General features: G+C 39.2%; 1 protein-coding gene across 1 annotated transcript in view; it reads right to left on the reverse strand.

The window, feature by feature from the left end:
• LOC309631148 (uncharacterized protein) overlaps positions 1 to 24,165 on the reverse strand; it is a 595,395-nt gene that overhangs the window by 124,149 nt on the left and 447,081 nt on the right. Inside the window, exon 7 of the mRNA XM_082397251.1 lies at positions 1,647 to 5,666. The gene's annotated coding sequence lies outside the window, so the exon portion shown is untranslated. The remainder of the gene's footprint in view (positions 1 to 1,646; positions 5,667 to 24,165) is intronic.

Here is a 24,165-nt window from a genome sequence, read left to right on the forward strand (position 1 = left end):
TTCCTCACAAGCTGCCTTGCTGGCTCGGGCTTCTGTGTAATGGAGCACCTACAGTTGTTTGGCCAGGCTCTCTCCCCAGGGGCCCAGGGAAGGGCTCTCCACAAGCATCCTATTTAGCTAGAGGAGTCCATCTGCAGTTACAATTTTCTGGTGCTCTGCAAAATCTGCGGTTTGCCTCGGGTGAGCAGTCCATCGAATCCTCTTAGAGAGAAGTTAGGTAGCTTTGTAGCTTCATTCTTCCTCTTACGAATCCTCAGAACTCAGTGGAACAGAAATTGCGGGCAATTTTTCATATGAACCAGCTCTTCTATATAAGCTTTGGTGTGACTTGGAAATGGTGGTGATTTCTGTAGTCCTTAGTGTCTCCTTCAGGGTTGACTCTGAGCATAATTTACAAGCAAAATATTCCTTTGGATTCCTTCCCATCTCCTCTTCTAACTTAGCCCCTGGGGCTTCCGGTGTCCCCAGGCCTGACTGGACTAAGTTCCCACTCAGGTGTGCTGCTTCCCATGCTCAGAGTTTCCTGTGCTCCATGATTGCCTCCCTCCTTCCCATCAGAAATGATTACCAAAGTCTCCTTTTTCTTTTTTAAAAAAATTGAGTTCGTATTGATTTGATATTGAAATGTCCTCTTTCTCCCTGGCTTTGCTTCCATGAGTCGTGATCTTTTACTTGGAGTTAGGGAAGAGTAGAGCATGTGCTTGTGACGCTGAACACATCCGTCACTGGCTCCTTTTCAATGTCTGTGATGACTCAACAGAACAGGAGGGACCAGCGTGGAGGGCACAGTGGGATCTGCTGCGGTCACTCTGTGAGGCTAGAAGAGACAGGGCCTTGGACACTGGACGGTCAGCTCCACGAGGGCAGCGTTTTCCCACTTTGGCCACTGCTCTCTCCCCAGCTCCTGGAGCAAGGCTTAGCATGTGCAGGTGGCTCAGGCCTCCCTACACCCCAGCTTCACTCAAGCCTGGGGCCTATATTTCCCATCCCAGAGCGTGAAGGGCTGTTGGGTATCCCCGATGATCTGTAAGTTCTCATGGTAGTGTAGCCTAGTAGTTAGTTGTGCTCACCTCATAGGTTTATTTCAAGGATTCAGATGTTGATATGTACTCAGTGTTTAGAGCAATGCCTGGTACATAGCGTGTCCTCATTAATTGTTAACTTTTGCAATTATTATTATTAATTTAGTGTTTACGTGGTTTTTTTTATGAGGACTATCTTTTTAGAGAAGTTTAAGGTTCAGAGTAAAATTAAGGGAAAGATACAGAGATTTCGCATATACTCCCTGTCCCCACTCACGCACAGCTTCCTCCATAGCAATATCCCCATCTGACAGGTACGTCTGTCGCAACTGCTGACCCTACACTGACACATCACAACCACCGAAGCTGATACTTTACATTATGGTTTACTCTTGGTGTTGTTAATTATTATTTTTAACAAGTCCATTGATAACAAAAATTCCATTCGGAATTATTGCTTGAGTATTTGTAGTTCCAAAATAGGAAAAAGGTATTTTTGAACTGATTGATCTCCAAATCAAGGAAAATGAGAAATGGCTAAGTTTTAGTTATCTATTACATCATAACACATTTTCCCCAAAATGTGATGGCTTAAAATAACAATAACCATACATTATCTCTCACAGTTTTTGTGGGTTAGGGGGTGATGTGTTGATTGGTTCTGCCTCACGGTCTCATAGAAGTTGCAGTTAGGTACTGGCTCGTGTTTAGCTGGGGTTTTGGCCGGAACATCCATCCACTGTGGCCTTTCCATGCTGCCTGGGCTTCCTGATAACATGGTGGCTGAGTTCCAAGGGCAGCAGAGAGACAGAGAGGGAGGGAGAAAGAGAGGCAAAATATGTGTTGCCTTTTTTGACTTAACCTCCGACGTCATGCAGCACCATTTCTACTACATTTTATCGGTCAAAGAATTTACAAAGATCCCTTCAAGTTCAAAAGGAGAAAACAAAAAGCCCACATCTTGATGGAGGTATGCTAACATTTCATCATAAAGAAAGCATGTGGAATGGGATGTAAATACATACTGATGTGACCATTGAGAGGCAATGCAATCTGCCATAAGAGATGACCCCAGCTGTAGGATGCAGGCACACACCCATGAACACACACACCAATGGACCCACATGTCCCGCCTATGGTGGGGTTGGGTCTAACTGGGGCTCATCAGTTGATTTCAATTAGCAAAGGATTCTGGGGATCCTTCTGAAATGTTTGCCTATGGCATGAGAACTGCTCTGTGCAACCGCTTACAAAGCATTCATTGAATGGCAGTCTGACACCCACTTGAAGGATATTTAAAGAAAAAGAAGTCTAGGAGTCAAAATTGAAAGTGCAAATTGCAAATGCTTCCCTTCTAGAGTGATAAGGCTATAAATACTGTGGCTGTTTCTGTTAAACAACAAATGGAAATGCTCCCGAATCAATGAGAGGTATTAGCACTGGGGAAAAATAGCATCTTAAATCCTTACGCTAACAATTAAATCAGACACTTTTGACACTTCATCTGAGACACTCCTGGCAGTACTTTATCCTTCATGGCATGATATGAAAACTCACAGTAGGTGACAAGCAGGTTTTGGAGGATTATCAGTTCACCTTTTTTAGCACTTTCCCCAAACATAACTCAACATATTTTGTTCAAGCCAGTTTCATGTGTTTTGAGAAAAGGCAATTGGTGAAAATGAGTGAGTTTCCAGAAATGTATGCCACAACCTCACGAAGCCAAAGAATTGACCTGCTCAATAACAGTTGACTATCAACACAATCAGAAAAGAAGTGATTTATCTATAAGCCCCCAAGGACATTCAGCTACAGTCCTGTGAATCATGAGAAATCTCTGTCTGGGAGAGCATGCAGCCCTAGAGATTACTCACCTCACCACATGTCTTGCTTATTCAATTGGAGGAAAAAAATATTCTTTCCTGTGATCATTGTAACTGGGCTGTTTTTATAAGATATCCAAACTGCTAAACAAATATCAAAATGGAAACAATATAACTTCAGAATTTTAGTCCCATTTCTGGGACTTCCCTGGCCATCCAGTGGTTGGGACTTCGCCTTCCAATGCAGGGGGTGAGGGGTTCCATCCCTGGTAGGGGAGCTAAGATCCCACGTGCCTCACGGCCAAAAAACCAAGACGTAAAACAGAAGCAGTATTGTAACAAATTCAATAAAGACTTTAAAAATGGTTCACATCAAAAAAATCTTAAAAAAAAAAAAAAAGAATCCCATTTCTCTAAAGCATGCGAAATGTTTCAGCCTGCTGGACTGAAAGTCCTGGCTTGAGACAGAGGGCTGCCAAGTATTGCTCTGCCATCACCGGACAGAGGTGGGTTACTGGAGATACTGACAGCACGAGCAGCCACCACCCACAGCTTCCAGGAGGCACTGATGCCAGTTCCTGACAGAGCAGCTGACAGCGGGGAGCAGCCGCTCTGGCGGAGGCTGTGTGTGGTAGCACTAGAGTGCAGGCTGTAGCATTCTGACTTACTCATCTATTAGCTGTGCAACTTTGGTGGGCTCCTAGACCCCTCTATGCCTCAGTTGCGACATCAATAAAATGGGGATGATAGTACCTATCACATGTGGTGAGGACCTAGCAGTGTCAGCCCAGAGTTGGTAAGTGGTAGCACTTAAGTGTTTTTGGTGGCCTCTGGTTCTACCACCCCATCTGTAGTTACCTAGAGAGAGTCCAAAGACTTACAGGGAGGGCTAGAGCCAATTACAGAAGTCCTACAAAGTAACCCCACCAGGAATCTGAGGGTGTGGCCTGGGGAAACATAGATTGTGGTATGAACACTGCCGGGTGTACAGATAAACTTAGTCACCAGCACACCCTCCAGGTGGCCACCCTTGTTCCTATCTATAAAAGACTGGCACCCAGGCTTGTCTCTGGGATCTTAGGAGGACAAGAGCAGATCGTGGTGCAGGGCTGCGTTCTCGACTTCCATAGGTCATCGTTCTTGCTGTTAGGGTCAAGCATGTGCTCTGTGACTTAGTGGTACGCTTATCAGAAAGTATGATTCACTCCTGTAGGACCCTAAGATTGGGCGAGAAGAGGGCAGGTCTAGGTGGCTTCTTAGACCATCTAGATGAGAGGAAGGGAAGGGCAAGTGCCAGATCCATATCTGCTGTTCTCCGCACTCTCCCCTTTGCCATTTAATTGTAGCTCTGACTTGTTTGGAGAAGGGAGCAATAAGAGAAGCACACCAGGAACTCTCTAATGTCCACAGCAATAGTCTGGGAGGCAAGAGGAAAATCTCAGCCCTAAGTCTTATCTCTCAATCTTTGTCCTCTATGCAGCCATCAGAACCAAAGCTCTACATCTCCCAGTTTCAGCCCTAGAGTAAAAGTCAACTTTGGTGCTTGTTTAACTGCCAGGATTCCCAGTTTTCTCTTTGGTTTGGAAGCCCATAGCTTTCTAGTTTCATGATGACTCAGAAGGTTTTTTTGTTTGTTTGTTTTCAAATTATCCAGAATTTTAGTTGACTTTATCAGGAAACTTATTAAAGATAGACAAAATAGAAATCCCCTGTATTTACAGTCTATCAGGATGTGAGTATTCAGACATCTTGAAGAATGCAGTCCTTGAGATGGAATCCAACTATCACGGACTCATGAAGCACCTGCTGTTTGTGCCACGGTTGTCCCAAGCCCTTTGGGTTACTGACCTCTTTGTTTGGCATTCTTCTCCAAGACTTGGAAAGAATGACACTATTTTCATACTACTTTCCTTAGACAGGGAACAGGGGATCAGCTACACATACATGATGGGAAGTGCCTGGAAAAAGACTGAGGAAACAACTCTCTAATCAGATGATCTTTGAATTTCTCAAAACAGGCATGAACTAATGCAATGGAATAGCAAAAACCAAGGTGAAACAGAGCTTAGGAAAGCTGCATCCTTTTCTTGTCCTCTTGAACAATGCTTTCCCTTTGGGCCACCCAACTTTCCCATGTGTTAAGCATTACCATCACGTGTATTTGTAAGATTGCATTGCACCACCCTTAGTTCCTTGTAGAAATGCTGATTTGACAGCCTGTAGCTAGACTTTCTAATAGAGGACTTCTGAACTGTTATTGTTTTTTCAATATCTCACCAGCCCTTAATCTAGATGGCCTCCTTTATTTCCTAGCAATTTATGGTGCTGTAACAATCTCTTGTATCAGCCAGAATTTATTCAGCATAGTGTTTAAGAACACGTATTGGGACTCAGATCTATGTTGAAATCCATGCTCCTTTAAGAGCTGTGTGGCTTTGGGCGAAAAGCAAAACATATTTTCTTTATGTGTTAAATGGGAATAATTACGGTGTAATGCATCAGATTTTGAAGCTGTTAAGTAAAATAATGTATATAAAATGTTTAGCTCATGACTTAATACATAACAGGTCAATGAAGAACGTTTCTATTAAAAACCACTTTTCTTTTTATTATATTGCTATAAAATGTTTGCCAATGCTTTTACCTTGTCTATTCTTTACCTTCAGTGCAAAGGAATCTTTGTGCTTCCCATGGAATTTAGGACAGTGTTTTGGGAACTAGGTGATACCAGCTCCAGAGGGACAAAGATTTCATCTGTCTCATTCTCCTCTGCAACTCTGATCCCACTGCAATGTTCAAGGTAGGCACTCAATAAATATACCTGTTGAATTAATGAATAAATGAATGAATTATAGAGGGTCCAAAAATATGAATGGACATAAGAAAATAGAAAGTCAGGGATGATGCTTTTACTATGGGTGACCAAACTCCATTCCAAAAATAAATTCACTTTTTTGAGGATTTTTCACAACAATATTAATTTGGTGTAACAGTTATAACTTTTTATAATTTAAAATACCTAATATATACAATGTTAGAATAGAGAAAATATTTCCTTCAGTAATCAATATTCACTCACTTCTCATTTGAATTATTCTTTGCAATGTTCTTTGTTGAGAAAGTGTGTAGTTTTAATTTTAAGCTATAGAGTAGCAAACATCTGTAATATCCTGAAATGGACAAATGAATGTAAACAGAAATTCTTTACTATTCTAATAATATGAAATATTAGTTCCAGATTGAGACAGCAAAGACATTTTACAATATGATTTCTACTTACATTTCTAAATTTTGTTTTCTGCCTTGTAGAAGTGAGTTTTTCAGGACTATAAATTATCATTTTCTATTATGAACTAGATTCATTTTCCATATTAGCAAAAGTCTTTAATCACAAAATCTATCTGACATTGTGTAAATGTTAAAAGCTAGTGGAGGAAACCTCATGACATGAGTTGGTTGTACTTAGATAGGCAATTGTTCAATGGGGAACAATCTTATGTAAGCAAAAAATAGCCATGAAATGACATAATAGGTCATAGACACATCTCATTTCCTCTCTGTGTGGGGAACCACCAAAGGAAGTCATTAATACAATGGGAAAATAGCATTTTTTTTTTTCAATTCATGAAACCAGTAAGTAATGGGGCTTGAAAATTAGTATGAATACTGGAAAATCCTGGTTTGCTTTTCCTGTGCTCCAACTGTGAAGTGCTGGAGAATTCAAGGTATGTCCAAGAGAGCTTTCACAGGTTGTGGGGATGAGACTGGAAAGCAATCTTGTTTATTGAGCATGAACTATGTGTCAGGCAGCCTAAGTCTCACAAGGTGGCTGCACAATTTATTGTAAGACCCTGAGGTCAGGGACCCAGTTTATTGCACTTTGTACCCCCCCACACACGTAGCCTGGCACATGATTTATAAAAATACTCGTAGACTAAATATTTGTGTATCCCTAGTATCTTAGTTCCAAACTGAGACAGCAAAGACATGGCCACAGATTTCCCTCAAGTTCAATTAACAGAGAGAAGGAACAAGGCTGTCTCAGGTGATCCACTCACCCTTACTTCTCAGTAGAAATCAAAGTTAAGTGATGACATGGACAAACTTATAAATTGCTTCTCTTGCCTTCTTTCAAAACATGAAATAAGTCCCTGGAATAACGTCTACAGAAAAACTTGCTATTGAGCTAATTGTTTTAATTGGCCCCAAATAACAATATCGATCATTTACTAAGTGCCTACTTCTTTAACAAGCATTGTTTTAAGTGCTTTACAAGATTTCACTCATTTAATCTCAAGAGAACCTCATTATTATTAGAAAGGTCCCATTATATTCTTATTTTACAGACCAGAAAACCAAGGCATAGAGAGGTGCCTGAGTTTGCCCACAGCTACACAGTTAGAAAGGGGCTGAGTCTGGAGTCAACCTTCAGGAATCTGGTTTCCAGCTCACTGCTCAGCCCGTCCTACACGGCACTGATTTCTGTGCAGCTGCTAAACGTTAGCATGTTCTTCTGTCTCCCACCAATAAGCTGATTCTGGATCCTTTGGCTGCTTTTAGTTTCATACTCTCTCTTAGAACTCCAGTGGCTTTTATATTTAGAATATAAATGATTATTACCTCTTTATCATCACTTTAACATTGTGATCCCTCATTCATGCTACGCATTGAGTATCTACATTTTTTTTGCCCTTGTTCTCTAAAAGAGTCTGGACTGGCTTTTTTTAAAGAGTGCACACGACGCGGCTGTGCATATGAAATGGCAGCCACTTTAGCGCTATAGGTCCATATGGCAATGGTGTCTTTTCCTGTTGAATTTCTGCCCTCCAGTCTTTCTGTGTTTTCTGTCAGTGGCTCTTGGTTTGCTCCCCTGGGTGCTTTGCCCAGCACTGGTGCCTAGTAACTCAAACTTGCTTTTTTTTTTTTTGGAATTTTTAAATTTTATTTAATTTATTTTTTATATAGCAGGTTCTTATTAATCCATTTTATACATATTAGTGTATATATGTCAATCCCAATCTCCCAATTCATCCCACCACCACCACCACCCACCCCGCCACTTTCCCCCTCGGTGTCCATATGTTTGTTCTCTACATCTGTGTCTCTATTTCTGCCCTGAAAACCGGTTCATCTGTACCATTATTCTAGGTTCCACACATAAGCGTTAATATATGATATTTGTTTTTCTTTCTGACTTACTTCACTCTGTATGACAGTCTCTAGATTCATCCACGTCTCTACAAATGACCAAATTTTAATCGCTTTTATGGTTGAGTAATATTCCATTGTATATATGTACCACATCTTCTTTATACATTCATCTGTCGATGGGCATTTAGGTTGCTTCCGTGACCTGGCTATTGTAAATAGTGCTGCAATGAACATTGGGGTGCATGTGTCTTTTTGAATCATGGTTTTCTCTGGGTATATGCCCAGTAGTGGGATTGCTGGGTCATATGGTAATTCTATTTTTTGTTTTTTAAGGAACCTCCATACTGTTCTCCATAGTGGCTGTATCAATTTACACTCCCACCAACAGTGCAAGAGGGTTCCCTTTTCTCCACACCCTCCCCAGCATTTGTTGTTTGTAGATTTTCTGATGATGCCCATTCTAACTGGTGTGAGGTGATACCTCATTGTAGTTTTGATTTGCATTTCTCTAATAATTAGTGATGTTGAGCAGCTTTTCATGTGCTTCTTGGCCATCTGTATGTCTTCTCTGGAGAAATGTCTATTTAGGTCTTCTGCCTATTTTTGGATTGGGTTGTTTGTTTTTTTAACATTGAGCTGCATGAGCTGTTTATATATTTTGGAGATTAATCCTTTGTCCGTTGATTTGTTTGCAAATATTTTCTCCCATTCTGAGGGTTGTCTTTTCGTCTTGATTGTAGTTTCCTTTGTTTTGTAAAAGCTTTTAAATTTCATTAGGTCTCATTTGTTAATTTTTGTTTTTATTTCCATTTCTCTAGGAGGTGGGTCAAAAAGGATCTTGCTGTGATTTATGTCATACAGTGTTCTACCTATGTTTTCCTCTAAGAGTTTTATAGTGTCTGGCCTTACATTTAGGTCTTTAATCCATTTTGAGTTTATTTTTGTGTATGGTGTTAGGAAGTGTTCTAATTTCAAACTTTTACATGTAGCTGCCCAGTTTTCCCAGCACCACTTATTGAAGAGGCTGTCTTCTCTCCATTGTATATTCTTGCCTCGTTTATCAAAAATAAGGTGACCATATGTGAGTGGGTTTATCTCTGGTCTTTCTATCCTGTTCCATTGATCTATATTTCTGTTTTTGTGCCAGTACCATATTGTCTTGATTACTGTAGCTTTGTAGTATAGTCTGAAGTCAGGGAGTCTGATTCCTGCAGCTCCATTTTATTCCCTCAAGACTGCTTTGGCTATTCGGGGTCTTTTATGTCTCCATACAAATTTTAAGATTTTTTGCTCTAGTTGTGTAAAAAATGCCACTGGTAATTTAATAGGGATTGCACTGAATCTGTAGATTGCTTTGGGTAGTATAGTCATTTTCACAATATTGATTCTTCCAATCCAAGAACATGGTATATCTCTCCATCTGTGTGTGTCATCTTGGATTTCTTTCATCTCTGTCTTATAGTTTTCTGAGTACAGGTCTTTTATCTCCTTAGGTATGTTTATTCCTAGGTATTTTATTCTTTTTGTTGCAGTGGGGAATGGGATTGTTTCCTTAATTTCTCTTTCTGATCTTTTGTTGTTAGTGTATAGGAATGCAAGAGATTTCTGTGCATTAATTTTGTATCCTGAAACATTACAAAATTCATTGATTAGCTCTAGCAGTTTTCTGGTGGCATCTTTAGGATTATCTATGTATAGTATCATGTCATCTGCAAACAGTGACAGTTTTACTTCTTCTTTTCCAATTTGTATTCGTTTCATTTCTTTTTCTTCTCTGATTGCCATGGCTAGGACTTCCAAAACTATGTTGAATAATAGTGGCAAGAGTGGACATACTTGTCTTGTTCCTGATCTTAGAGGAAATGCCTTCAGTTTTTCACCATTGAGAATGATGTTTGCTGTGGGCTTGCCATATATAGCCTTTATTATGTTGAGGTAGGTTCCCTCTATGTCCACTTTCTGGAGAGTTTTTGTCAGAAATGGGTGTTGAATTTTGTCAAAAGCTTTTTCAGCATCTATTGAGATGATCGTATGGTTCTTATTCTTCAATTTGTTAATATGGTGTATCACATTGATTGATTTGCATATATTGAAGAATCCTTGCATCCCTGGGATAAATCCCACTTGACCATAGTGTATGATCCTTTTAATGTGTTGTTGGATTCTGTTTGCTAGTATTTTGTTGAGGATTTTCGCATCTATATTCATCAGTGATATTGGTCTGTAATTTTCTTTTTTTGTAGTATCTTTGTCTGGTTTTGGTATCAGGTGATGGTGGCTTCATAGAATGAGTTTGGGAGTGTTCCTTCCTCTGCAATTTTTTGGAAGACTTTGAGAAGGATGGGTGTTAGCTCTTCTCTAAATGTTTGATAGAATTCACCTGTGAAGCCATCTGGTCCTGGACTTTTGTTTGTTGGAAGATTTTTAATCACAGTTTCAATTTCATTGTTTGTGATTGGTCTGTTCATATTTTCTATTTCTTCCTGGCTCAGTCTTGGAAGGTTCTACCTTTCTAAGAATTTGTGTATTTTATTGGCATAGAGTTCCTTGTAGTAGTCTCTTATGATGCTTTGTATTTCTGCGGTGTCTGTTGTAACTTCTCCTTTTTCATTTCTAATTTTATTGATTTGAGTCCTCTCCCTCCTTTTCTTGCTGAGTCTGGCTAAAGGTTTATCAATTTTGTTTATCTTCGCAAAGAACCAGCTTTTAGTTTTATTGATCTTTGCTATTGTTTTCTTTGTTTCTATTTCATTTATTTCTATTCTGATCTTTATGATTTCTTTCCTTCACTAACTTTGGGTTTTGTTTGTTTTTCTTTCTCTAGTTCCTTTAGGTGTAAGGTTAGATTGTTTATTTGAGACTTTTCTTGTTTCTTGAGGTAGGCTTGTATTGCTATAAACTTCCCTCTTAAAACTGCTTTTGCTGCATCCCATAGGTTTTGGATCGTCGTGTTTTCATTGTCATTTGTCTCTAGGTATTTTCTGATTTCCTCTTTGATTTCTTCAGTGATCTCTTGGTTATTTAGTAACGTATTGTTTAGCCTCCATGTGTTTGTGTTTTTTACGTTTTTTTCCCCTGTAATTGATTTCTAATCTTATAGCGTTGTGGTTGGAAAAGATGCCTGATATGATCTCTGTTTTCCTAAATTTACCAAGGCTTGATTTGTGACCCAAGATGTGATCTATCCTGGAGAATATTCCATGTGCACTTGAGAAGAAAGTGTAATATGCTGTTTTTGGATGGAGTGTCCTATAAATATCAATTAAATCTATCTGGTCTATTTTGTCATTTAAAGCTTGTGTTTCCTTATTCATTTTCTGTCTGGATGATCTGTCCATTGGTGTAAGTGAGGTGTTACAGTCCCTCACTATAATGTGTTACTGTCGATTTCCTCTTTCAGAGCTGTTAGCAGTTGCCTTATGTATTGCGGTGCTCCTATGTTGGGTGCATATATGTTTATAATTGTTATATCTTCTTTTTGGATTCATCCCTTGATCATTATGTAGTGTCCTTCCTTGTCTCTTGTACCATTTTTTATTTTAAAATCTATTTTATCTGATATGAGTATTGCTACTCCAGCTTTCTTTTGATTTCCATTTGCAAGGAATATCTTTTTCCATCCCCTCACTTTCAGTCTGTATGTGTCCCTAGGTCTGAAGTGGGTCTCTTGTAGACAGCATATATATGGGCCTTGTGTTTGTATCCATTCAGCGAGCCTGTGTCTTTTGGTTGGAGCATTTAATCCATTCACGTTTAAGGTAGTTATTGATGTGTATGTTCCTATTACCATTTTCTTAATTGTTATGGGTTTGTTTTTGTAGGTCCTTTTCTTCTCTTGTGTTTCCCACTTAGAGAAGTTCCTTTAGCGTTTGTTGTAGAGCTGGTTTGGTGGTGCTGAATTCTCTTAGCTTTTGCTTGTCTGTAAAGCTTTTGATTTCCTCATCTAATTTGAATGAAATCCTTGCCAGGTAGAGTAATCTTGGCTGTAGGTTCTTCCCTTTCATCACTTGAAATATATCATGCCACTCCCTTCTGGTTTGTAGAGTTTCTGCTGAGAAATCAGCTGTTAACCTTATGGGAGTTCCCTTGTATGTTGTCATTTTTCACTTGATGCTTTCAATAATTTTTCTTTGTCTTTAATTTTTGTCAATTTGATTACTATATGTCTTGGCATGTTTCTCCTTGGGTTTATCCTGCCTGGGACTCTCTGCGCTTCCTGGACTTGGGTGGCTATTTTCTTTCCCATGTTAGGGAAGTTTTCAACTATAATCTCTTCAAATATTTTCTCAGGTCCTTTCTCTCTCTCTTCTCCTTCTGGGACCCGTATAATGCGAATGTTGGTGCATTTAATATTGTCCCAGAGGTCTCTTAGGCCTTCTTCATTTCTTTTCATTCTTTTTTCTTTATTCTGTTCCATGGCAGCGAATTCCACCATTCTGTCTTCCTGGTCACTTATCCATTCTTCTGCCTCAGTTATTCTGCTATTGATTCCTTCTAGTGTAGTTTTCTTGTCAGTTATTGTAGTGTTCATCTCTGTTTGTTTGTTCTTTAATTCTTCTAGTGTTTGTTCTTTAATTCTTCTAGGTCTTTGTTAAACATTTCTTGCATCTTCTCAATCTTTGCCTCCATTCTTTTTCCGAGGTCCTGGATCATCTTCACTATCATTATTCTGAATTCTTTTTCTGGAAGGTTGCCTATCCCCACTTCATTTAGTTGTCTTTCTGGGTTTTATCTTGTTCCTTCATTTGGTACAAAGTCCTCTGCCTTTTCATTTTGTCTGTCTTTCTGTGAATGTGGTTTTTGTTCCACAGGCTGCAGGATTGTAGTTCTTCTTGCTTTTGCTGTCTGCCCTCTGGTGGATGAGGCTATCTAAGAGGCTTATGCAAGCTTCCTTATGGAAGGGATTGGTGGTGGGTAGAGCTGGGTGTTGCTCTGGTGGGCAGAGCTCAGTAAAACTTTAATCCACTTGTCTGCTGATGGGTGGGGCTGGGTTCCCTCCCTGTTGGTTGTTTGGCCTGAGACGACCCAGCACTGGAGACTACAGGCTCTTTGGTGGGGCTAAAGGCAGACTCTGGGAGGGCTCATGTCAAGGAGTACTTCCCAGAACTTCTGCTGCCACTGTCCTTGTCCTCATGGTGAGACACAGCCACTCCCTGCCTCTGCAGGAGACCCTCAAACACTAGCAGGTAGGTCTGGTTCAGTCTCCTATGGGGTCACTGCTCCTTCCCCTGGGTCCTGATGTGCACACTACTTTGTGTGTGCCCTCCAAGAGCGGAGTCTCTGTTTCCCCCAGTCCTGTCAAAGTCCTGCAGTCAAATCCCACTAGCCTTCAAAGTCTGATTTGCTAGGAATTCCTCCTCCCATTGCCAGACCCCCAGGTTGGGAAACCTGATGTGAGGCTCAGAACCTTCACTCCAGTGGGTTGACTTCTGTGGTATAATTGTTCTCCAGCTTGTGAGTCACCCACGCAGCAGTTATGGGATTTGATTTTATTGTGATTGTTCCCCTCCTACCATCTCACTGTGGCTTCTCCTTGTCTTTGGATGTGGGGTATCTTTTTTGGTGAGTTCCAGTGTCTTCCTGTTGATGATTGTTCAGCAGTTAGTTGTGATTCCAGTGTTCTCGCAAGAGGGAGTGAGCGCACGTCCTTCTACTCTGTCATCTTGAACCAGTCTCTCAAACTTGCTTTTGACAGATAATTTGTATAATTTATTGGAATGTAAGAGTTTCAAAATGTTTTTGTATCTCCATTGACTTGGTGTAAACTGGATGGTGATGGGCCAGAAAATGATTCTCCCAGCCCCACAGAACTCACCACGTGGCTCGCACCATGATTGAGGTGAAGGCAGCTTAAATGTGTTTGACTCTCATGCAGTTTGCCATTCTGAAATAATTGTAATAACCTGCGGATTTGAAGTGTACTCTGTTCAGTGGGTGGCAGATCTCTTACTAAACATATTTCTTCATGGAGCAAATTCCTAGCAGGGTTTATATTTCTTAACTACTCTTTATAGTAAACATCAGCCCATAATGGTTGCATTTGCATGTCAGTAGTAAAAGCTGTTTGTGTGTGTGTAAACATAAAAGTACATCTCTACTTTTATATTTGTTTTCCTTGTATCATCTAAGATTCACTCATCTTGAAAGGATCAGTGATGCAGAGTAATATATAATCAAAATAATAATAATTTTGTTAATTTCAGGGGGGTAATGCCTGGCTGATTCATTCATATGGTGATTTAAAAATTTTTTATTATCTGGATAACTTCAATTGCCCACGTTACAACTCCAAGCTCAGAAGAAGGAGGTGTGAATTTAGGAGATGTGGCAGATACACTGCCAGTGATTGATAACTAGCATGTATTCAACTAACAAAGTAGACATGGTGACTTACCATTTCCTTTAGGTCTTTAAAAATGCTTACTTTGAATGTTTCTTCCTGATTATTTTTTTCCAAAATTTTGGAAAGCCTCAGTGTCATGATGTCTGGCCTGTATATTAACGACCACTTCAAAATCATATATACACAAACAGTTGCACCATGGTTTTGTGAAAGGTTCTGAAGAATGATAAAATCTAGGCCAATCATAATTTTTAAAAATCATCCTTATGTGTATTTTCTCTGCTGCCAGAATTTCAGAGATGTTACATAAAGTGAAAATCTTATAGGGCTTCTGGTTACCATCAGACCTTTGGAATTTCAATAGAAACCAGAAACGGTCTGTGTAAAAAACTTCGTAATATTTTATGAACATGTTCAACTTCCTACAATTTTTTTTTCAGAAGGTGTGTTTATTATTTCCTATCTGACTTTCCTCAGAATGTAGCAGTAAAATTCTGAAAATGAGAAGAGTCCATAATTTTTAGCCCAGGTCTCCCTTCTAAGTTCTAGATGCACAAATACAGCTGCCCATGTGCTGTGTCCACATGGGCGACTCTCAGGGGTCTCAGGGCCACAACCCCCAACGGGTCTCTTGATTCCTCCCCCAACTCCCACTGAAACCTGTCCTACTCTGGGCATCCCCAGCTGAGAAAAGGATGCTGCTATCCCCACAGCTGCCAAGCCAGAAACCTTATGTAAACATTTGTATTCAAGTATAGTCTACTGAGCATAAGGAGCATAAAATGTATGCACGTGTTTGAAGCACACAGTTCAAGAAATCTCTACTTATGAATACACTGGTGGTCATTTTCAAGATACCAGAAGGCTCCTTTGTGACCCTCTGGGAGTCATTGATTCCTTCTGCTCTATATCTAAACGTTCATCAAGTCATGACTATTCTTCCTTCATAATTTTTCTTGACTTTTTTCCCCTTTTCTCCATCTCCACTGTTCTCGCCATGATCACCAATAACCTGGACGACTCCAATAACTTGTCTCCACACTTCCGCTTTTGCCAATTCCTTATCTCTACAGAGTGATCTTTAAGAAACCATAACTGTGAACACTGCACTCCCCTTCTTCATGATCTTCCCTTTATATTTAGAATAAAACGGAAACTCATTACTGAGGCTTACAATGAATGCCCTTAAAAGTGGCCCCTTGTAACTCTTCCAACCTCTGCTTCACTGTAACCCAGGCATCCTAGGTTCCCTTCCCCACCCCCAAATCTACCCCTCAACCTCCACCACAACCTCCACCATTTCTTTAAAAGCCCTTAAGGCTTTTTACACAGGCTGTTCCACTGGTAAAAATGTTTTTCCTCTTCTTCCCTGCTCACTCCCACTCCATACTCACACCCACCCCTATACACTCTCTTCACATGGCTGGTTCTTTCTTATCCTTCTTTCTCAGATTAAATACCTCCTGGTCATAAGGTTTTTCCTGTCCCCTATCTAAAGGGCAGCCCTCCAACTACTCTCAGAAAGCCTTTTCCTTTACAGCAGTTTGCAATTTATATATTGAAGAGTTGCTTCTAGTTGTATATTGCCTAACTTCTCTGCTAACTGAGGCTCCATTAGGGAAGGACCAAGGATGCTATTTCATTCCTTCCTCCCCAACAACTAACAATGCACCTGACATGCAATAACTACTTGGTAAATAATTGTTGAATGAATGAATAAATCAATGAATGTGTACTTGTCTCTGAGAATAATGAAAAAGGGGAGAACTGAGAGGAAACAGAGGCTGGTATGGACAGCCCCTCTGAGGAGAAGTTAAACCTGAGAAAGATGTTGTTGTTTTTTTCTCAATTGGATGCATTTCAGAAGTGGATCCTGGGAGATCCCCTATCTTCCTGAGCCAAGTATCATTCTAAGGAATGTCTTCCTAGGACATCTCTGGAGAAGAATTCAGCTGGCAAAAGTCAGTTTCTCTCCTGGTTGACTCCTATGTCCTTTGACCCCTCAGCCCATCTTATTCCATAGGGTCTGGCACCAACTGGGGAAAGATTTTTGCAGACATCTCACTGGTTCATTTCTATAATTCCTATAGAATCAGTAGATGATCCAAATCCTGGAACACAGGGCAAGCTCAACACAAAGGATAGAATGGGGTGGGGAGGCTTAAAAGAGAGCTGGTAGGAAATATTTTTGGAAAGAGTATGAGGTTGGATTCTTTAAGTAGTGATTTTTAATCTTATTTTCTTTTGCACTGCAATTCACATCTGATAGTGTCAAGCCTTAGTAAAATTTTGTAAATACCTAACCTGGTGCTTATTGCGCTTTGGAAAACTCAGGGAGGATATTGAGTCAATATATACTGTAGTGCCTAGCCATATAAGGCAGAACGGCAACAGCCTGGAGCAGGGTTGTAATGTGGAAAGAGGAATCCGGCAAAGATATTCAGAGCAGCAGATCAGAGCAAAAACTGACAAATCTCTACAGGACGGATTTGTCCAACATGTCACCATTCCTTAGGAGGCGCAGAAATGCAATGCAAAGAAAGCTGACATCCCAGGGCTGTAGAGAACAGGGCACATTCCATGTCAGTTGGTATTAAATAGATGAGTGATCCTTGAAGCCTGGAGAATGTGGGGACATTTGGGTGTCTCTCCTTGGGTCACAGGACTTAAAATTCTCTCACTCAGACATTCCTACCTCAGAGTAGATCTCAACTCAGACAAATCCACTGCATTTTGCGCTGAAAGCTGCTTCATTACACGTGTGAAAAATCTGGCTGAGTTAACTGGACTACTAATTGGGAACACTTTGGACTGAATTAGCTCAATTTTCTTTCTTCAAAATGCTTTATGTGATCCGTCAACTTAGGAAATGGGAAATTTAATGGGCATGCAGGGGGATAGTGTAGGGAAAGGTCATTTTGGCCCCAGTGCTCTGTCAGAGTGTATGAGGGTGACAGGGCTGGGGCTCTTAGGAATCAGAGTTACAAAAAGGGACTGGATGTTTAGGGTCTGAAGAAGTGAAAGATGATTGGAGAATGAGAGGTGAGATACTGCCACAAAGAAATTCTGCTGACTTTGTAATTTTGCTTTTCCTATATTCAATCCTCTTTAAATGAGCCATTGATGTAATTGGACACAGTTGTTAAAATAGTCCAAATAAAGTCAGCCCTACCACATGTGAATATTTCAGAGGAGTGAGAGGGAAAGAGAAGATGTGAAATATGTGGCTGGACTCCTCGAACCACTGGTAGAGCCTGCTCTGTAGGTTTGACTTGAGTTCTGAACAATAAGGATGGGGTTGTTTCCCTGGCTTTGTTGGATAATTAGCCTAAATCATCTGTTTATTTCGTGAAATATTGTGCCTCGATCTAAGAGGAAATACTTTAAAACATTTCTTTCCAAGTAGAGATGCCTGTGTGTGTTGTATTTAGTTGGAATATGAGCTCGGTGAAAACAGGACCTACCTCTGTATTCATGATTAGAACAGTGGGCAACGTTCATCAGGGATCAGGGGCTCACTATGTGCCTGGCCCTGTGCTAAGAACTCCACCTGCATATGTCGTGTCATCCTCACTACAGTGCCTTGAGGTGGGTACCACAGATGAATAAAGAGATGCTCTGAGAGGTTGGGAGCTTTCCTAACCTACCTGAGTCCTCACTACTAGTAAGAGATCAGCCAGAAGTTGAGTAGGTCTGTATGAGTCCAAAGGCCATGCGCTACCCACTAGGCATTACTACATCAGTAGCAGCAGCCATCACTGCCATTATGTACCATTGGTATATAGTAAAATGATCAAGAGGACGAGAGGGCCTTTAGTGCTGGAAATATTAATCAAGTGGATTGTCATTCATTCACAGTCACCCATGGTCAATCCCAATTACAATATCTGATTATGGTGAGATGTGAAACGGTGACCTAAGCCTGAAGTCATCACTCGGGGTACTGGTCCCGGCTCCTGCTGTGAGGCCTCAGACAAGTGATTTAGGCTTCCTGGGCCCAAGTCTCCACCTCATCTGTGATATAAAGAAATTAGATGATTTTATAAATAGTAGAGCTTTTTCAGCTCTAACATTCCAGGAGTCTACAAGTCTTATGAGAATATGAATCCCTCCCTTCTGTAACACATGGAATTAATTTGCAACATGTACTGTGGCAAACTCCGAGGGCGCCTGCCTGATGACGTAGATCTTGTAAATGGACCTGGGCCAAAGAAAAAGAAAAAGGTACCAGCTGGCCACTTGGCAGCAGAGAAGAACTTGCAAAAAGGTGGACAAGAAAATATTTTTTCTACCGTTGCTCTAACACATTTCCCTTTGATGTCTTTCCTCTCACAGCTTATCTCAAGGTGCAAGCCTCTGGGATTTCTAGATGGAATCCACATCCTGGCTGGTCACAGTTCTCCCAGTGACCAGTCCTCTGTTAGCAAGTCCCACACCTGGGAACGTTCGCCAAGAAGTGTGAAGTGCAATCTGTATGTGCCTGTGTTTATTTTTTATGAATATCTTTATACATTCTGAGCTAGGGAGCCTGATTCTCTCATAGATAGGGTTGCCGGGTAAAATATAGAATGTCAAGTTAAATTTGAATTTCCAATAAACTAAGAATAATTTAAATGTCCCCCAAATTACATGGAACATACTTATACTAAAAGATGATTCTTTGTTTATCTGAAATTCAAATTTAACTGGGTGTCCTGTATTTTTATTTTCTAAATATGGCAACCCTATTCATAGAAGAAAGGATATTTTATTTAGCTTTTTGGGTGGGATTTCGGTCCAAGGTATTACAAACTGGAACACCAACAGTTTGGACTTGTATTTATTATTTTGCCCATCTTAAGACTCTGGTGTGAAACATCTGCTATGCTATCAATGCGTTTTCAGTGGGTGTATTTGTGTTCAAATTTCTCGAGTTATAAGGCTCTCCTTTTTAAAGGAAAAAAATCCCCCCATACAATGTGAAACTCATTCATAAAATCAAAGAGATCCTAACCATTGATATGACAACTTCTGAAGGAGGTAGCATATTTTGGCCCACATCTGTGACTGTGCTCTTTGAACTAATTGGGAAATATTGTATGCTGGCAGGCTTTAATGGAGAAATGTGTTTCCCCTTTAGGGTGATTTGTCTAATTGGCTGTAGAAATGCTTTTTCTCTGATTCAGAAAGTTTTTTCCCATTTGCTAACGGTACAGCCTCCCCACGTTCCCCGACTCCCAAAGCCGAGGCTACCCTGAACTCACTGAACTCTGTTCAGGATTCTGTGATAAAGCCAAATGAGGTCTCAGACCTGAATGCAGCTTGAAACAAGGCATTTCACCTTTCTGGGCTGCAGTGACCCAGAAAGTGGAAATGTGTGAGAAGAGAGCATCTCTGAGCTTCCACAGTCTACCATTTACTGGTCCAAAGAAGAGATGAGCCCGGGGAGCAGGAAGAGGGTAAACCAAGAAAGTAAAAATAAGATTTCAGTTATGGTTTCATTTTGAAACCCCCCTTTCTCAGACTCTTTGGCTATGGTGAGACTGAGTTACCCAAAGAATTCTTCTATATGTTTTCCTCGTTCAATGATAAATACCTTCTGGATTCCAAAGAATTTAACATTTTGCAATTAAAACATAAAATTTAGCTATAATATTAGAGAGTTGAAAGAGATTTTTCATCTATGTGGTCCTAAATATCTAGGGTTTGAATCCATCTTAATGTTTTGGTAAAATGTTCCGGCTGATGCTTGGCAAAGGAAAGGTGAAATCCATGATGTCACACAAATGAACAGAGAATGGAGTTCAGGTAACTCTATTAAATATGGAGAGCCAGACAATTGTTTAGGTCAGGAAGCAAATGAGTCATAGTGACTCATATTTTCACATCATTGCAAATCTGTTTTCAGATCAGGTTCATTTCTAGTCTATGACCTTCTTTATCCTTCACACCATAGATAGGACAGTGATGTCATAACAGGATGTTGCAGAAAAACAGGTGAAAATAAACACTGATGTCCTTCATCCGCTTAACAGTCAAACCTCAAAGCAACAAGAAGGTGTGAATCTCGTTACTTCCTTTCAGAGGGTGAAATCAAGGTTATTTTATTGTATTTTCCATACATCTATGTTGGTGAGAAAATGGTTTTGTTTTCAAACCCAAAGGCATATGGTTAATGTCACTGCAGAATAGTTAAAAGCATATAATAATGCTTCCTAGAAATAAAGATTCTATATTCTGCATCTATAGCAATGATTTGTACCTCATGTTTCTTCTAAAAAAGAAACTTTATTCATTTGCTTAAAAGTGTATTATTAGATACATCACTGTTTTGCAGAAATTCAATATTTAAAATGTGAACTGTTTTGGAAATTAATCCCTTTTCAATAGCATCCTTTACAAATATTTCCTTCCAGTCCATAGGTTGTCTTTTCATTTTGTTTATGGTTTCCTTTGCTGTGCAAAAACTTTTCAGTTTAATTAGGTCCCATTTGTTTATTTTTGTTTTTATTTCCATTACTCTAGGAGATGAATCCAAAAAATACTGCTGTGATTTATGTCAAAGAGTGTTCTGCCTATGTTTTCCTCTGGGAGTTTTATAGTATCCAGTCTTACATTTAGGTCTTTAAACCATTTTGAGTTTGTTTTTGTATATGGTGTTAGAGAATGTTCTAACTTCATTCTTTTACATGTAGCTGTCCAGTTTTCCCAGCACCACTTATTGAAGAGACTGTCTTTTCTCCAGTGTATATTCTAGCCTCCTTAAAATATACAAATATCTCATATAGCTTAATACCAAAAAAACAAACAAATCTATCAAAAAATGGGCAGAAGACCTAAATAGACATTTCTCCAAAGAAGACATACAGATGGCCAACAGGCACATGAAAAGGTGCTCAATATCACTAATTAGAGAAATGAAAATCAAAATGAAGTATCACTCAAACCAGTCAGAATGGCTTTAAAAAGTCTACAAACATTAAATGCTGGAGAGGGTGTGGAGAAAAAGGAACCCTCCTACACTGTTGGTGGGAATGTAAGTCGGTGCGGCCACTATGGAGAACAGTATGGAGGTTCCTTAAAAAAAGAAGAACAGAGTTACCATATGATCCTGCAATCCCACTCCTGGGTGTATAGCTGGAGAAAACTCTAATTCCAAAAAGTACATGCACCTCAATATTCATAGCAGCACTATTTACAATAGCCAAGACATGGAAGAAACCTAAATGCCCATCGGCAAACGAATGGATAAAGAAGACGTAATATATATATATATATATATATATATTACAATATTACTCAGCCATAAAATAAAATGAAATAATGCCATTTGCAGCAACATGGATGGAACTAGAGATTGTCATATTAAGTGAAGTAAGTCAGACACAGAAACACAAACATTATATGTTATCACTTATATGTGGAATCTAAAAAAATGATACAAAGGAACTTATTTACAAAACAGAAATTGACTCAAAGACATACAAAACAAGTTTATGGTGACCAAAGGGGATAGTGGGGGCGGGGAGATAAATTAGGAGTTTGGGATTAACATATACACACTATTATATATAAAATAGATAATAAGGACCTACTGTATAGCACAGGGAACTATATTCAGTATCTTGCAATAATCTATAATGGAAAAGAATCTGAAAAAAGAATATATATATATATATAATATATATATGTGTAACTGAATCACTTTGCTGTACATCTGAAACTAACACAAAGTAAATTAACTATACTTCAATTAAAAAATGGTTAAAAAGATCACTGAACACAGATTACCATAAAATATAATAATACTGAAAAAGTTTGAAATACTGTGAGAATTACCAAAATGTAACACAAAGACACAAAGTGAGTAAACACTCTTGGAAAAATGGTGCCCATTGATTTGTTCAATGCAGAGTTACCACAAACTTTCAATTTGTACAAATCGCAGTATCTGCAAAGCACAATAAAGAGAGGCGCAATAAAATGAAAAAATAAATAAAATAAAACAGAACCATTAGCACAATACTTCTTCCACCTGGAGAAGTCTCAAATATTCCTTTAAGAAAAAGTCCATAGAGTATATTTGACTCAACCATCTCCTGAGGAAGAGGAGGAATGCAGTCCATGGGGGAGCAGTCCTTGGAGGGGGGAGCGCAGCGGCAGGGTTACCGTTAGAAGTAGCTCTGAGAGGCTAAAAAGTCATCCCTGCTGGGCCCACTGTGCCTCTGAAGCCCCTCCAGGATTGAGTTTTGCCTAATTTTTCACTTCCTCTCTTTTCCTTTCCCTTCCCTGAAAATGACAGACAAGTGATATAAAAGGGATAAAACTTGTCACATTAAGAGGGAAAAAGCCCCCCCGGGCCATTCCAATTATCATTTATCAATTACCAGATGAGTGATTATGGTTGAAAATGTTTTGGTTTTAGCTTTTAGTGTCCCTTGGGGATTTTTTGTCCCTTGTTTCCTTGAGAGAGACAAGTTTTTTAAAAACAGTGGTGTTGGGAAAGATGGCTGATTTGCTCTGATATCCTGTGATAGTGTGTTCCTATGAACTTTTCTTGTTTCATTAGAGTTCGAAAAGGTATCTAATGAGGTTTTCAGTTAAAAATTCAGTAAAAAATAACTTTTTGGTATCTAATTTTGGGTTTATGCTGAATTTTTGTCTTTTATTTAAAGATGATCCCGCTTCTCATCCTCCACATTTTAACCTTATCAACTTAAGGGAAAACAACCCAGTAGCCCTGCATTTTGCCTTCTGGATTTTTTGGGTTACTGATTACAGGATTCAGTACTTCATGAGGAATCGATGTTTCCCTATCATTGTCACCAACTAGCTTTGTTTGAGGGATGGAATTACACTTAATATGAACAGAGTTCTAAGAAGAGAGGGTTCATAATTCTTACAGAATCAATGACCATCTCAAAAGATTTTTATTTTAATGTTTGGCATGGTATTGAACTTTTAAAGTATAGACCTGTACATTTTTTATTAGGTATGCCAGCCATACATATATACTTGTAAAACCCAAAGACATTCAGTATGAACCTAATATAAGAAAAAAACATGGCATTCCACTTTGTCTTTATTGTGTTCCTGGGTACCAGTATTTGATGATAAAATTCTGAGGTTATGCCTAAAGAGAACAATATAATGTTTTGATAAATAAGAGACTATTGAAAATGAAATAAGTAGAAAGTAAGTATTTTTAAATGGTAATGCTAATATTTCAAAATAAAAGATAGCTCAAACAAGAAAGATTATAAGTATAGATTTATTTTTGTTTTAAGAATAAGAATAGGCTTATTCTTCTGATAGATAGGAATAATCACTAAAAAAAAGCTTCTAGAGAAATAATTATATTAGTCCTATGCCAGTAAGGTGAAGTGAAAAACCAAAATAGTTATCAATTTGAGTCAACCCACCCTATCTTCCACATCCAAAAATAAAAACAAAAGCAAAAATAAGCGCACAAACACACGCAAACACCCAAATTAAGACCTCAAACATTCCAGATGACAGACAGGAAAATAAATGGCCTTTGAAATAAAATTAAATGCTTTATTTTCTGTAAAAGCATTCTTGTGAAGACCAGAAAAAAAAGCTAGTGCCTAAATTCCACAAACATTCAAATATTTTGTGTTGCTTCTAGATCATATTCATACATATTTTCATTTGCTTTCCTGCAATAAATTCAGGTGAAAAAATGTGGAGTTGGCATGAAAGCATGATGGGACACTTTTTATACATTTTTTTTCTCTTGGTAATTGTCTGAAAATTCACTTCTGCAATTTATGTTGAAAACCTATTAGCATAATATGGACGGCTATCGCCCTCCTGTATTGATACA

This window comes from Balaenoptera borealis (assembly GCF_965194805.1).
Source record: "Balaenoptera borealis genome assembly, chromosome: 6".
In the NCBI taxonomy this organism is placed as follows: Eukaryota; Metazoa; Chordata; class Mammalia; order Artiodactyla; family Balaenopteridae; genus Balaenoptera; species Balaenoptera borealis.